The 16,245-nt window shown below is 41.9% G+C and overlaps 1 long non-coding RNA gene across 1 annotated transcript; it reads left to right on the top strand.

Annotated features, from left to right (window-relative positions):
- The first annotated feature begins 11,016 nt into the window (after nt 1–11,016).
- LOC123172961 (uncharacterized) lies at nt 11,017–12,013 on the top strand. Its single transcript, XR_006485786.1, has 2 exons — nt 11,017–11,168; nt 11,791–12,013. It is a non-coding gene; the product is annotated as an uncharacterized lncRNA (long non-coding RNA).
- Nucleotides 12,014–16,245: the final 4,232 nt, after the last annotated feature.

Raw genomic sequence — 16,245 nt, 5'->3', positions numbered from 1 at the left:
AACCGGGACTAAAGGGGGGCATTGGTACCGGTTGATGCCACGAACCGGTACCAATGTATGCCTTTAGTACCGGTTGGTGGCACCAACCGGCACTAAAGGCCTTGTGCTGCCCGCATCGCCGCACGAAAGTTTAGTCCCACCTCGCTAGCTGAGGGAGCTCGAGAGTGGTTTATAAGCCCCACTCCCGCTGCCCCCTCGAGCTCCTCTCAAATGCAGGCTTTCGGGCCTAAACACACTGTATCTGCCTGTGGGCCTATTGGGCCTTCTACGGGCCTGAATCCTGGCCCATGGGTGGGTTTCTAGTCGTATTCAGGCCGTGGTGGCCCAGTAGGTGGCGTTTTTTTATTTTTTCCCAGTTTATTTCTTTTCTTTTTTTCTTTATTTATTTTATTTTGTTTCTACTTACAACAAAATACTTATTTATTTTATTTTATTTTGTTTCTAATTACTTATTTAATTATTTTATGATAATTCTTTTTGCTATTAAAGTTTCTAACAAAAAAAGTTCTTTATGAAAATTCTTTTTGCTTTTAATGATTTTGAACAGAAAAAACTTTGATAATTTTAGTTGCATCAATTTTATATAATTTTAGTTTTAGTAATACTAGAGGTTGCTTACAATGTTTTGAACAGAAAATACGTTGATAATTTTAGTTTCATAAATTTTATTTATGTTATTAAAGATATTTTATTTTGTTTCTACTTATATATTTTATTAAAGTTTATTTTATTCTGTTTCTAATTACTTATTTATTTTTTATGATATTTGTTATTTTTGATGCATTTACTGTTTATTTTGAGCTATAAGACCTTGAAATTGAAAAGCACTAGAATGAACTCTGAAAAGGTTGAAAGTTGGTATGGTATCATCATTTCACCCACATAGCATCTGCAAGAAAGTAGAGAGGGTTACGGCAAAAAACTGGATGCACTTCGTGTACAAAACAGACAATCTGTTTCGAAGTATCAGGATTTCATACGGAAACTCGACTGTTACAACAGGCATTTCAAATGAACTACGAAAAGGTTGAAAGTTGGCATGGTATCATCATAATAGTTGTGGAGAGAAAATCTTCACTTTTTTTGCTTGTGTGCTTTGCTTATTGCGCCGTAACCATGGATAATCTTCATCGTTTATCAGGATGCTTGGGTCAGCCTTGACTTTGAAGGGAGAAATTTCATGAAACTTTTCATAATCTTTAGACATGTCTCTCTTGCCCTCCACTCCCACAATGTCCCTTTTTCCTGAAAGAACTATGTGGCGCTTTGGCTCATCGTATGATGTATTCGCTTCCTTATCTTTTCTTTTTCTCCGTCTCGTAGGCATGTCCTTGACATAGATAACCTGTGCCACATCATTGGCTAGGACGAACGGTTCGTCTGTGTACCCAAGATTGTTCAGATCCACTGTTGTCATTCCGTACTGTGGGTCTACCTGTACCCCGCCTCCTGACAGATTGACCCATTTGCACTTAAACAAAGGGACCTTAAAATCATGTCCATAGTCAAGTTCCCATATGTCCATTATGTAACCATAATATGTGTCCTGTCCCCTCTCGGTTGTTGCATCAAAGCGGACACCGCTGTTTTGGTTGGTGCTCTTTTGATCTTGGGCAATCGTGTAAAATGTATTCCCATTTATCTCGTATCCTTTGTAAGTCAATACAGTCGAAGATGGTCCCCTGGACAACGAGTACAACTCATCACAAATAGTGGTGTCACCTCTGAGACGTGTTTCCAACCAACTGCTGAAAGTCCTGATGTGTTCACATGTAATCCAGTCGTCACACTGCTCCGGGTGTTTGGAGCGCAGACTGTTCTTGTCTTCATCGACATACGGGGTCACCAAGGTAGAGTTCTGTAGAACTGTGTAGTGTGCTTGAGACCAAGAATGCCCGTCCCTGCATATTATTGAGTCCGCTCCTAGTGTGCCTTTTCCAGTCAGTCTCCCATCATACCGCGATTTAGAAAGACCTATCTTCTTAAGGCCAGGAATGAAGTCAACACAAAACCCAATGACATCCTCTGTTTGATGGCCCATGGAGATGTTTCCTTCTGGCCTAGCACGGTTACAGATATATTTCTTTAGGACTCCCATGAACCTCTCAAAGGGGAACATATTGTGTAGAAATACGGGGCCCAGAATGACAATCTCGTCGACTAGATGAACTAGGACGTGCGTCATGATATTGAAGAAGGATGGCGGGAACACCAGCTCGAAACTGACAAGACATTGCGCCACATCACTCCTTAGCCTTGGTATGATTTCTGGATCGATCACCTTCTGAGAGATTGCATTGAGGAATGCACATAGCTTCACAATGGCTAATCGGACGTTTTCCGGTAGAAGGCCCCTCAATGCAACCGGAAGCAGTTGCGTCATAATCACGTGGCAGTCATGAGACTTTAGGTTCTGGAACTTTTTCTTTGGAATATTTATTATTCCCTTTATATTCGACGAGAAGCCAGTCGGGACCTTCATACTGAGCAGGCATTCAAAAAAGATTTCCTTCTCTTCTTTGGTAAGAGCGTAGCTGGCAGGACCTTCATACTGCTTTGAAGGCATGCCGTCTTTTTCGTGCAAACGTTGCAGGTCCTCCCGTGCCTCAGGTGTATCTTTTGTCTTCCCATACACGCCCAAGAAGCCTAACAGGTTCACACAAAGGTTCTTCGTCACGTGCATCACGTCGATCGAAGAGCGTACCTCTAGCTCTTTCCAGTAGGGTAGGTCCCAAAATATAGATGTCTTCTTCCACATGGGTGCGCGTCCCTCAGCGTCATTCGGAACAGCTAATCCGCCAGGACCCTTTCCAAATATTACGTGTAAATGAGAGACCATAGCAAGTACGTGATCACCGGTACGCATGGCGGGCTTCTTCCAGTGATCTGCCTCGCCTTTGAAATGCTTGCCTTTCTTTCGACATTGATGGTCGGGAGAAATCGACGATGGCCTTGGTACACATTCTTCCTGCATCTGTCCAGGTACATACTTTCGGTGTCAGCTAAACAGTGCGTGCATGCGTGATATCCCTTGTTTGTCTGTCCTGAAAGGTTACTGAGAGCGGGCCAATCATTGATGGTCACGAACAGCAACGCCTTTAGGTCAAATTCTTCCCCATGTGCTCATCCCACGCACGTACACCTGTTCCATTCCACAGCTGTAAGAGTTCTTCAACTAATGGCCTTAGGTACACATCAATGTCGTTGCCGGGTTGCTTAGGGCCTTGGATGAGAATTGACATCATAATGAACTTCCGCTTCATGCACATCCAAGGAGGAAGGTTATACATACATAGAGTCACAGGCCAGGTGCTGTGATTGCTGCTCTGCTCCCCGAAAGGATTAATGCCATCCACGCTTAAAGAAAACCATACGTTCCTTGGGTCACTTGCAAACTCAGCCCAGAACTTTCTCTTGATTTTTCTCCACTGCGACCCGTCAGCGGGTGCTCTCAACTTCCCGTCTTTCTTACGGTCCTCACTGTGCCATCGCATCAACTTGGCATGCTCTCTGTTTCTGAACAGTCGTTTCAACCATGGTATTATAGGAGCATACCACATCACCTTCGCAGGAACCCTCTTCCTGCGAGGCTCGCCCCCAACATCACCAGGGTCATCTCGTCTGATCTTATACCGCAATGCACCGCATACCGGGCATGCGTTCAAATCCTTGTACGCACCGCGGTAGAGGATGCAGTCATTAGGGCATGCATGTATCTTCTCCACCTCCAATACTAGAGGGCATACGACCTTCTTTGCTGCGTATGTACTATCGGGCAATTCGTTATCCTTTGGAAGCTTCTTCTTCAATATCATTATGCACGCCCTTAATAACCCACAAGTATAGGGGATCAATTGTAGCCTCTTTCGATAAGTAAGAGTGTCGAACCCAACGAGGAGCTAAATGTAGAAAAAAAATTCCCTCAAGTTCTATCGACCACCGATAAAACTCTACTCACGCTTAACGTTTGCTTTACCTAGAACAAGTATGAAAGGAGAAGTACTTTGTAGGTGTTTTCGGATAGGTTTGCAAGAATATAAAGAGAGCGTAAATAAAAACTAGGGGCTGTATAGATAAGGAAGCAATAAAGTAATATGGCGAGTGTGGAAAAGTGGTGGTAGGAGTTGCGAAATTGTCCCTAAGCAATTGACTACTTTACTAGACTGATAGCAAGTTTTATGTGGGAGAGGCCACTTGCTAGCATGTCATCCCTTACTTGGAATTCTATGCACTTATGATTGGAACTATTAGCAAGCATCCGCAACTACTAACGTTCATTAAGGTAAAACCCAACCATAGCATGAAGATATATTGGTCCCCCTTCAATCCCGTATGCATCAATTTCTATGCTAGGTTGAAGCTTCTGTCACTCTTGCCCTCCAATACATAGTCCTATCAACATACAACTAACCCTATGGTGTGATCCACGCGCGCGCTCATACGATGGGCACCAAAGGACAGCAACATAACCACAAGCAAATTAAAATCAATCATAGCAATTCATCAACCACCGATAGGACAACGAAAATCTACTCAGACATCATAGGATGGCAACACATCATTGGATAATAATATGAAGCATAAAGCACCATGTTCAAGTAGAGGGTACAGCGGGTTGTGGGAGAGTGGACCGCTGTAGATAGAGGGGGAAGGTGATGGAGATGTTGGTGAAGATGACGGAGGTGTTGGTGTAGATCGCGGTGATGATGATGGCCCCGGCGGCGTTCCGGCGCCACCGGAAGCGAGGGGGAGAGAGCCCCCCTTCTTCTTCTTCTTCTTCCTTGACCTTCTCCCTAGATGGGAGAAGGGTTTTCCCTCTGTTCCATGGTCTCCATGGCGTGGGAGGGGCGAGAGCCCCTCCGAGATTGGATCTGTCTCTCTGTCTCTCTCTGTTTCTGCGTTCTCCTCTGCTGCCCTTTCACCATTTCGTATATATATGGAGATCCGTAACTCCGATTGGACTGAAACCTTCGCCATGATTTTTTACCAAAAATTAACTTTCTTGCGGCCGAAGAAGGGAATCAACCGACTTACGGGTGGACCACGAGGGCCAGGGGCGCGCCCAGGGGGGCAGGCGCGCCCCCTGCCTCGTGGCCACCTCGGGCACCGTCTCGCGTGGATTTTTCTTCCGGAATTTTCCAAATATTCCAAAAATAAGCTCCGTCCGTTTTTATCCCGTTTGGATTTCGTTTGATATGGATATTCTGCGAAACATAAAACATGCAACAGACAGGGAACTGGCACTGGGCACTGGATCAATATGTTAGTCCCAAAAATAGTATAAAAAGTTGCCAAAAAGTATATGAAAGTTGTAGAATATTGGCATGGAACAATCAAAAATTATAGATACGACGGAGACGTATCAGCATCCTCAAGCTTAATTCCTGCTCGTCCTCGAGTAGGTAAATGATAAAAAAGATAATTTTTGATGTGGAATGCTACCTAGCATAATCTTGATCATATGTCTAATCATGGCATGAATATTAAGACACGAGTGATTCAAAGCAATAGTCTATCATTTGACATAAAAGAAATAATACTTCAAGTCTACTAATAAAGCAATCATGTCTTTTCAAAATAACACGGCCAAAGAAAGTTATCCCTACAAAATCATATAGTCTGGCTATGCTCCATCTTCACCACACAAAATATTTACATCATGTACAACCCCGATGACAAGCCGAGCAATTGGTTCATACTTTTTAACGCGCTTCAGCATTTTCAACCCTCACGCAATACATGAGCGCAAGCCTTGGACATAGCACTATAGGTGGAATAGAATATGATGATGGGGGTTATGTGGAGAAGACAAAAAAGGAGAAAGTCTCACATCGATGCGGCTAATCAACGGGCTATGGAGATGCCCATCAATTGATGTCAATGTGAGGAGTAGGGATTGCCATGCAACGGATGCACTAGAGCTATAAGTGTATGAAAGCTCAAACTGAAACTATGTGGGTGTGCATCCAACTTGCTTGCTCATGAAGACCTAGGGCATTTGAGGAAGCCCATCGTTGGAATATACAAGCCAAGTTCTATAATGAAGATTCCCACTAGTATATGAAAGTGATAACTCAAGAGACTCTCTATATGAAGAACATGGTGCTACTTTGAAGCACAAGTGTGGTAAAAGGATAGTAATATTGCCCCTTTTTCTTCTTTTTTCTTTTTTTCTCTTTTTTGCGGGCTTCTTTGGCCCCCCTTTTTTTTATTTAGGCTTCTTTGGCCTCTTTTTTTTTTGAATGGGGCAATGCTCTAATAATGATGATCATCACACTTTTATTTACTTACAACTCAATATTACAACTCGATAACAAAGATATGACTCTATATGAATGCCTCCGGCGGTGTACCGGGATGTGCAATGATCTAGCGTAGCAATGACATCAAAAAACGGACAAGCCATGAAAACATCATGCTAGCTATCTTACGATCATGCAAAGCAATATGACAATAAATGCTCAAGTCATGTATATGATGATGATGGAAGTTGCATGGCAATATATCTCGGAATGGCTATGGAAATGCCATGATAGGTAGGTATGGTGGCTGTTTTGAGGAAGATATAATGAGGTTTATGTGTGACAGAGCGTATCGTATCACGGGGTTTGGATGCACCGGCGAAGTTTGCACCAACTCTCGAGGTGAGAAAGGGCAATGCACGGTACCGAAGAGGCTAGCAATGATGGAAGGGTGAGAGTGTGTATAATCCATGGACTCAACATTAGTCATAAAGAACTCATATACTTATTGCAAAATTTTATTAGCCCTCGAAGCAAAGTACTACTACGCATGCCCCTAGGGGGATAGATTGGTAGGAAAAGACCATCGCTCGTCCCCGACCGCCACTCATAAGGAAGACAATCAATAAGTACCTCATGCTCCGACTTCGTTACATAACGGTTCACCATACGTGCATGCTACGGGAATCACAAACCTCAACACAAGTATTTCTACAATCCACAACTACCCACTAGCATGACTCTAATATCACCATCTTTATATCGCAAAACTATTGCAAGGAATCAAACATATCATATTCAGTGATCTACAAGTTTTATGTAGGATTTTATGACTAACCATGTGAATGACCAGTTCCTGTCATCTCTCTAAATAGATATAAGTGAAGCAAGAGAGTTTAATTCTTTCTACAAAAGATATGCCCATGCTCTAACAAATATAAGTGAAGCAAAAGAGCATTCTACAAATGGCGGTTTTCTATAAAAAGAGAAACAGACAATCCAAGCTTCAAATGATATAAGTGAAGCACATGAAGCATTCTATAAAGCCATACTCAAAAGATATAAGTGAAGTGCAATGAGCATTCTATAAATCAACCAAGGACTATCTCATACCAGCATGGTGCATAAAAGAAAAGTGAAAACTAAATGCAAAAGACGCTCTAAGATTGCACATATCGCATGAACGAAACGAATCCGAAAACTAAATGCAAAAGACGCTCTAAGACTCAAGCTTAGACGCTTGAGTCTCCTTGAATATTTACTTGGGGTGCCTTGGGCATCCCCAAGATTGAGCTCTTTCCTCTCTTCCTTCTTCTCACATCGAGACCTTCTCGATCATCGAACACTTCATCCACACAAAAATTCAACAGAAAACTCGGTAAGATCCGTTAGTATAACAAAACAAATCACTACTCTAAGTACTGTTGCAAACCAATTCATATTTTGTTTTTGCATTGTGTCTACTGTAATATAACTTTTTCATGGCTTAATCCACTGATATGAATCGATAGTTTCATCAAAACAAGCAAACTATGCATCAAAAACAGAATCTGTCTAAAACAGAACAGTCTGTAATAATCTGAACATTCACTATACTTCTGGTACTTGAAAAATTCTGCCAAAATTAGGAAAAATAAACAATTTGTACAGCAAGACAGTTCAAAAAGAATCAGAACCATTTGACGTTCCAGTAAAAAAAATTAAAATTCACGCACTACAGCCAAAGTTTCTGTCCTGCACCGCACAAACCAAAAAGCATTGTAAACATCCTAAAGGCAAACCTTGGCACATTATTTTTATAATACAATGGAATTGTACAAGGGGATAATTATTTTTGTTGAAAAGTTTCTGTAATCAAGATTCACAAAGTTGCCGTGAGCACGAACAAAGTTCAAGGAGCTCTCCCACTTCAACAATGCTTGTCTTTCTCACTTTCACTTTCCTTTTTGAAAAAGTTTTGGGTTCCCCTCTTTATTTTTGTTGTTTTTAAACTATATGAAAGCACGCAACAGAAATAAATGACTCTCTAAAACTTCCGGGTTGTCTCCCTGGCAGCGCTTTCTTTAAAGCCATTAAGCTAGGCATATAGTGCTCAAGTAGTGAATCCACCCGGATCCCAAGGTATATCAAAGCCAATTTTAATTAGCAATGATTTGTAATTTAGTAGTGAGCACAAAGTAACATATATCATGTAATGACGAAATCTAACTCTCTTCCTATGCATCGGCATGTCATAAAAGAACAATTCATGCACACATAGTAAAGGTCAATGCATAGTATAAGCAGTTTCTTGCAATTTTAACGTGTTGGGAACATAGAGAGGTGGAGATATAGTTCCTCTCTCATAATAATTGCAAGTAGGAGCAGCAAGCACATGCATATTATATCTATTAAAATCATCATGTGTAGTAGTAAGAGGCAACCCATCAATATAATCCTTAATAAGGGCGAACTTCTCCGATATAGTGTAGTTTGGAGAATTCAAAAAGATAATAGGACTATCATGTGTGGGTGCAATAGCAACAATTTCATGTTTAACATAAGGAACTATAGCAAGTTCATCTCCATAAGCATAATTCATATTGGCATCTTGGCCACAAGCATAGCAAGCATCATCAAAAAGGGATATTTCAAGAGAATCAATGAGATCATAATAGTCATCATAACAATCATCCTTCGGTAAGCACGAAGGGGAATTAAACAATGTATGAGTTGAAGAGTTACTCTCATTAGAAGGTGGGCACGGGTGATCAATCCGCTCTTCCTCCTTTTGTTTTTCGCTCTCCTCCTCATCTTTTTCATCCAATGAGCTCACAGTTTCATCAACTTCTTCTTCCATAGATTCCTGCAAAATATTAGTCTCTTCTTGGACAGCGGGGTAGTCCTCAATATATGGTTCAACATAGGCATTAGAAGCATAATTATCATAGCAATATTTAAGTATGGCAAAATTTTCAGACTTGTAAAGAGTAGCACCATACGTTTCAATCAAAGAAGCAATTTCATAAGCACCCTTAAAAGCAACAAATTCTTCAATTTGTTGAACATCATAGTAATTACAAACACCCTTAGCATACGAAGATAAGATTCCATTATCAATAAGCTCACATTGGTAGGGAAGGTGTTTCTTAGGGTTTTCAGAACAACAAGTAACATCATAAATATAGCATAAATTCCAAGCATAGCATTGCAAACGATGAATTTGACCCAGTAAAATTTCCCCCTTTTCAGATATTCGGTGTCGCACATAACAAGCATGCTCATCTAAAGATTTGCCCTCAACTAAGCTAGTTGGGGTTTCAGCACGAGCACATAGGGATCGAAGATGATCCAAGTAATAAGCTTCAGGAGTGTGATAGATTTTGAGTGGTTCTTCAACCATTAGTTCAGTAGGTACAACTAATTTTTTTGGTATTTTGCGTTTCCTACCCATAACTAAAGATAGGAAACAACTAAGAACAGCAAATAAAAATTACTTAGTGATAAAGCAAACAAGCACAGACGAGAATATTCACCCCACGCTATTGCTCTCCGGCAACGGCGCCAGAAAAAGGTCTTGATAACCCACAAGTATAGGGGATCAATTGTAGCCTCTTTCGATAAGTAAGAGTGTCGAACCCAACGAGGAGCTAAAGGTAGAACACATATTCCCTCAAGATCTATCGACCACCGATACAACTCTACGCACGCTTAACGTTCGCTTTACCTAGAACAAGTATGAAACGAGAAGTACTTTGTAGGTGTTTTCGGATAGGTTTGCAAGAATATAAAGAGAGCGTAAATAAAAACTAGGGGTTGTTTAGATAAGGAAGCAATAAAGTAATATGGCGAGTGTGGAAAAGTGGTGGTAGGAGTTGCGAAATTGTCCCTAAGCAATTGACTACTTTACTAGACCGATAGCAAGTTTTATATGGGAGAGGCCACTGCTAGCATGTCATCCCTTACTTGGAATTCTATGCACTTATGATTGGAACTATTAGCAAGCATCCGCAACTACTAACGTTCATTAAGGTAAAACCCAACCATAGCATTAAGATATATTGGTCCCCCTTCAATCCCGTATGCATCAATTTCTATGCTAGGTTGAAGCTTCTGTCACTCTTGCCCTCCAATACATAGTCCTATCAACATACAACTAACCCTATGGTGTGATCCACGCGCGCGCTCATATGATGGGCACCAAAGGACAGCAACATAACCACAAGCAAATTAAATCAATCATAGCAATTCATCAACCACCGATAGGACAACGAAAATCTACTCAGACATCATAGGATGGCAACACAACATTGGATAATAATATGAAGCATAAAGCACCATGTTCAAGTAGAGGGTACAGCGGGTTGCGGGAGAGTGGACCGCTGTAGATAGAGGGGGGAAGGTGATGAAGATGTTGGTGAAGATGACGGAGGTGTTGGTGTAGATCGCGGTGATGGGCACAGTCACACCGAAAAACGAAAAACCAGACCGTTTTAACCAATTTGTATGTTTATTCGGTGTATGGTTTTTTGGTTTGGTGGCAGTTTCGTTTTCTATTCGGTGTTTGGTGCAAGTTCGGTTTCTTGCGATCACAACCCGATATCACCGAAGAAACCGCCATTATTTACGATGGCCGTACGCTCGTAGCTTCATACCCCGTACGTGACTGGCTATGGCATGTGAGCGGCTGAGCGCAGCCCATTTATCCTTCGGCCCAACAACCTCTAATTTACATAATGTATAAATATATAATCACCCCACGTTGTCTCAAAAATAAATATAATCACCCCATGTTCACACGTCCACGAAACCCTAATCATCGGCTCATCGCCCATCTCTCCATCCCTTCGTCAGGTGGCGCCCTCTCCTCTCCAACCCTAGACACGCGATCAGCTGGCTCCGGCAAGTCAGCGTTCTGCAGTCCTTTTGTTGCGACGGACGTAAGCGGTAAGCCATCCGTTAGCTTCTCCAAGTTCCAATCTCTGAAATCTCAATACAAGTAGCTAGTACACTACGTAACGTGTCTCCATGCAAGTGATTAGTTTGATCTACTACTACTAGGAATATTTTAGTATTGTTTGCATGAAGCGATTGTCATGAGCTAGTGTATCAGCAAGTATTTATATGATTTCTATCCATGGATCTTCTTGTGTACATCTGCAGTCTGCGTGCGTAATGGAACAAATTATTTATTAGTCTATGGTTTAGTGCATGTGCTTATTCTAATCCATATATTTTTAGACATATGCCAAGACGCCGCTAGATACGTGAGTACGTCCTGTGGTGAATCGAACTAGCAGTCTAAAACAAACATATAAAATACGTATCAAATTCCCTAAAAATGGTACCAAATGAAAGCTCCACACTTATAGGCATCACATGTATTCTCCCTTATATAATACTTTTCATGTTCCACATGATCTTATGTTTTATACACAGTACACTTGTTTTCTTGACCGAATTGATCTTATTCTTGTCCAACTTGTAGATGTCAGAATCAAAAATATACATCTTTTTCATGCCGTTGCTATGCAAGTGTGCTAACAAATTTACTGTACAAAATCCTCAGATGTTTGTTTCCGGCAAGGTCGCCGTATGAAGCCATGGAAGTAGTACTACAGATCTGAGATCTTGAAGTCTTGTTCCTGTGATGAAGTCCCATTTATTCACGTTTCTGTGACCAGTCAACTATTTGATAGCCTTTTTGTTTGATTTCCCTCCACTTGTGTTTGAGAAAAATAAGAACTATGCTATTTGCTTTTGCTACTACATAAGTGAGACTATTTGTTATATGTCCGTGCGTGAGACTTTGTTCACTATCCATTTATACATACATATATCAAAGTTGTGTCTTTCATTACAGCTGCTCATGAGTCGTGGCTTTGATTGGTGCATGTACTCCGGTTTTCCGGTTAACCGAATAAACCGAACCGGTATATTTTGGTTAATATGGTTCGGTGTCTAATTTCTGTGTGATTATTTCGGTTGCCATTTCTCCAAAACCGAAATTATAAAAAACCAAATAAACCGAACCGTAATAACCATATTAACCGAACGCCCAGCCCTAGCGGTGATGATGATGGCCCCGGCGGCGTTCCGGCGCCACCGGAAGCGAGGGGGAGAGAGGCCCCCTTCTTCTTCTTCTTCCTTGACCTTCTCCCTAGATGGGAGAAGGGTTTCCCCTCTGGTCCATGGTCTCCATGGCGTGGGAGGGGCGAGAGCCCCTCCGAGATTGGATCTGTCTCTCTGTCTCTCTCTGTTTCTGCGTTCTCCTCTGCTGCCCTTTCACCGTTTCGTATATATATGGAGATCCGTAACTCCGATTGGACTGAAACCTTCGCCGTGATTTTTTACCAAAAATTAGCTTTCTTGCGGCAGAAGAAGGGCATCAACCGCCTTACAGGTGGACCACGAGGGTCAGGGGCGCGCCCCCTGCCTCGTGGCAACCTCGGGCACCGTCTTGCGTGGATTTTTCTTCCGGAATTTTCCAAATATTCCAAAAATAAGCTCCGTCTGTTTTTATCCGGTTTGGATTCAGTTTGATATGGGTATTCTGCGAAACATAAAACATGCAACAGACAGGAACTGGCACTGGGCACTGGATCAATATGTTAGTCCCAAAAATAGTATAAAAAGTTGCCAAAAAATATATGAAAGTTGTAGAATATTGGCATGGAACAATGAAAAATTATAGATACGACGGAGACGTATCAGCCCTTAATGTACTCAGAGGTGTGTCTGTCACCGTATATCCATTGCCGATTCATCTGCGTGCATTATATATAATTATGTGTGTCAAAAGTAAGAAAATTAGACAAGTATCTATCTAAAGTAAGATTTTTTTTCTTTCAGAAAGAAGATAAGAACAAGAGGCTCACCACGGTGGTGCGGCGACGAGATCGGCGCGGGCGATCGACGGCGGTGAAGACGAGGACGGGGCGTGACGGACCGCTAAACCTAGACAAATCTCGGAAAAAATGGAGTTCGGAGGTCGAGCTTCGAGAGGAGAAAGCTTAACTAATGTGGCTCGGACATTTCATCGAACACCTCATGTGCATAGGAGGTGAGCTAGAGCAGCCAATGCCCTCCCCCTGCCGGCCAGCGAAAAACAAAGCACTGTGGAGTGCTCTGCTCGCCAGTGATGGGGTATATATAGGCAACTCATTGGTCCCGGGCCAATGGTTGTGGGCCAGGAGCGAGGCCCATTGGTCGCGGTTCGTGCCAAGAACCGGGACAAATGGGCCCAGACGAACCGGGACCAATGCGCATGAGGCCCCGGCCGGCCCCCTGGGCTCACGAACCGGGACAAATGCCTCCATTGGTCCCGGTTCGTGACAGAACCGGGACTAATGGGCTGGCCAGGCCCAACGAAAACCCCTTTTTCTACTAGTGTCTAGCACACAACTAAAGTATTTGTCATGGTGCTGAAGTACATCAGTTGTATTAACAAAAAAAAAGGATTCATATATCAGAGGAGGTGACATTACCTTGTGTGGAGAATGAGAAATCACAAATCTGCGTTTCTCACACTTCACAAGAAAGCGTATATGGTCCTGAGTGAAGAGAAAGAACACAAGTACATATTACTTCAGTGGCAGCACCAGGAGGACCAAGGATAAATTAATGGAGCAATCGAACATACATAGATAAACTTCAGTATACAGATAAGAGTACTATATATAACTACCTTGCTGTTGACAGTGTCCATATTGATAAGCTTAGTGTCCTTTTTTGTTTCAGATTAACTTAATCTCAGAGAGCAGTCTTTCCCATACATTAGTATGCCCGGTTAGACTGAGCCCTTTTAAGAAATGATAATAATTTATTTCCAATTTTCGTTAAGTAACAGTAGAGGGGATTGTTACCCTGTCGCATCATTAAACAGAGACAAAACACATTATTACATCATTAAACACATCAATGCCACTTCTTATGTTATAGGATGGACAACTGTTCTAAGGTGTCAGTGTCATGTAACTACTTATAGCTTTGGATTTTGTGGCTTTGCAGAATTAATTCTTAAACCTAAATTTCACAATGTCTAGGTTTGCTCCGAATATTATATATGTGGTTTCCTGAGCAAGTTTCAGATATGCAATCACTGAATAATAGGCAGATACGAACAAATAACTTTTGCCTCAGCTCAAGCTTCCAGTGGAGAATTACTGTATCCATTTCTTCTTCATATGTTCCCACAACAAATGTAAGTTCAATGTTCAGTGGATTTCCTTGTTATTCAGGGCACACCCAATGATTTTATTCCGACAATTATTTACAGAAGTATATGAGAAGACTAATTCATCAGTAGATCATCCTTTAGTCCCACATAGGTTACCTCAATTTGAAACTTTGCCAACTAAAGTAAAGTCAACTATGGTATTTAGGATAAAGGTAATAAATCCTTAGCATAATAAGGAGAAAAAAATCAAAAGGCAAACAACAAATGAACACCCATTAGAAATATTTTTCATGCATAATCTATATCTTGAACATTGGACTGCAAACTTACTACTAATTGACATATCATTTGTAAGCATAATCTAAATATTGACCATTGAACTGCAAACTTAGTGCTAACTGATATATGATGGAACCAAAAAGATAATGAAATGAAAATGGAACAACCTAGATAAATTTTGCCCTACAAGCAGATTATACTGATATTTTTAGTGGAAAACGACACAAGATAGTTCTGTTGCTTTCTGGTTTTCTGGGTGCTAAAACTTGGAACACCCACACATCCAATTTCTATGATCTTCAAAGTAAGTCGGGAACACAAATATATCAATGTACCTTCATTTTCAAAGATCTTCTCTAGGGAATGACAACATCAACATATCGGGTTCAGGAATCAGTTTCATCAAGAGTTGGAAATGACCAAACTGGCATGTAAGGTCGTGTTTGGTTCTCTAGTCCTAGGACTTTTTCTAGTCCCAACTAAAAAGTCCCTAGTCCCTAAAAAGTCCATCCCTGTTTGTTTCCAGAGACTAAAAAGTCTCTAGTCCCTTCCTAGAGGTTATTAAATGACCATGTTGCCTCTAGTATATAGAAAAATAACAATCAAACAACACCATGGGGTGGCGGGCCAATGGGTGCATGGAGGGGCATTGTTGAAAAAGTCCCAAAAAGACTCTCCTTGAGAGTCTTCTTCATTTAGTCCCAAATGCCTAGTTTAGTCCCTAAAAAGTCCCTCCCGTTTGATAAAAAAGTCTCTAAGAGGGACTTTTTCTAGTCCCTACACAAAAAAGTCCCTGGAAACAAACACCCCTTAAGGGCCATATTACAAAAGATAAGTAACATCCAATCATGCAAAGAACCCTGAGTTACCAGAGTGAAAACTTTGCCAGCCCATACATAGTTCGCAATTTTCATAGCGCATTCCTGGTTCAAGTAAATCTGAAATTAGTTGGCACTTACCCTCTGCAAGCTGCCACAGAGTCTTCAGCAAGGTGCCGCAAGCTGCCACATTGTCTTCAGCAAGGTGCAGCGCAGCTTCCTTGTGAGGGCATATGTACTTCTCTACGTAAACGTTCTCCATCCTGGTGACCACAATACAGAAATCCCAGTCACCATCTAACAATCCATTTTCCTTAGGATCTTTACAACATAGCACCAGGGTTTTAGCCGGCCCTCCAGGCTATAATAGAACATCACTGACCGTCTGACCGAGGAGCACTGTATGCCGGTTCATCTCAGCGACCAGGAAACCTGCGTTGCAGCATGTCCCTAGACTTCTTCAGCAGCATTGGAGCCTTAGATCAATGACCACCTCACCATCCGACCACCTGAATGACTTCTTCAGGTAGTCCACTTTGTCTGAGATTTTCTCCTCGCTGAGGAATGCGACAGCCTCTAGCGCAATCCTGAACATCCCAGAGCCTTGGGGCACGCCTACATGTTCCTTGTCTGCCATCATCTCCCGCGACTTGCTCCGGGTTTGGTGGTGAGCACTCTCGCTGGAACATGACATTGGGATCTTCCGAAGGGCCCCTGGAGGAAATTCTCGGAGGAGCCGAAGAGGGCC

The sequence above is a fragment of the Triticum aestivum genome, unplaced genomic scaffold (genome assembly GCF_018294505.1).
Source record: "Triticum aestivum cultivar Chinese Spring unplaced genomic scaffold, IWGSC CS RefSeq v2.1 scaffold27977, whole genome shotgun sequence".
Classification (NCBI taxonomy): Eukaryota; Viridiplantae; Streptophyta; class Magnoliopsida; order Poales; family Poaceae; genus Triticum; species Triticum aestivum.
Note: the sequence above shows the minus strand (reverse complement) of the source record. Positions and strands in the feature narration are given on the sequence as shown.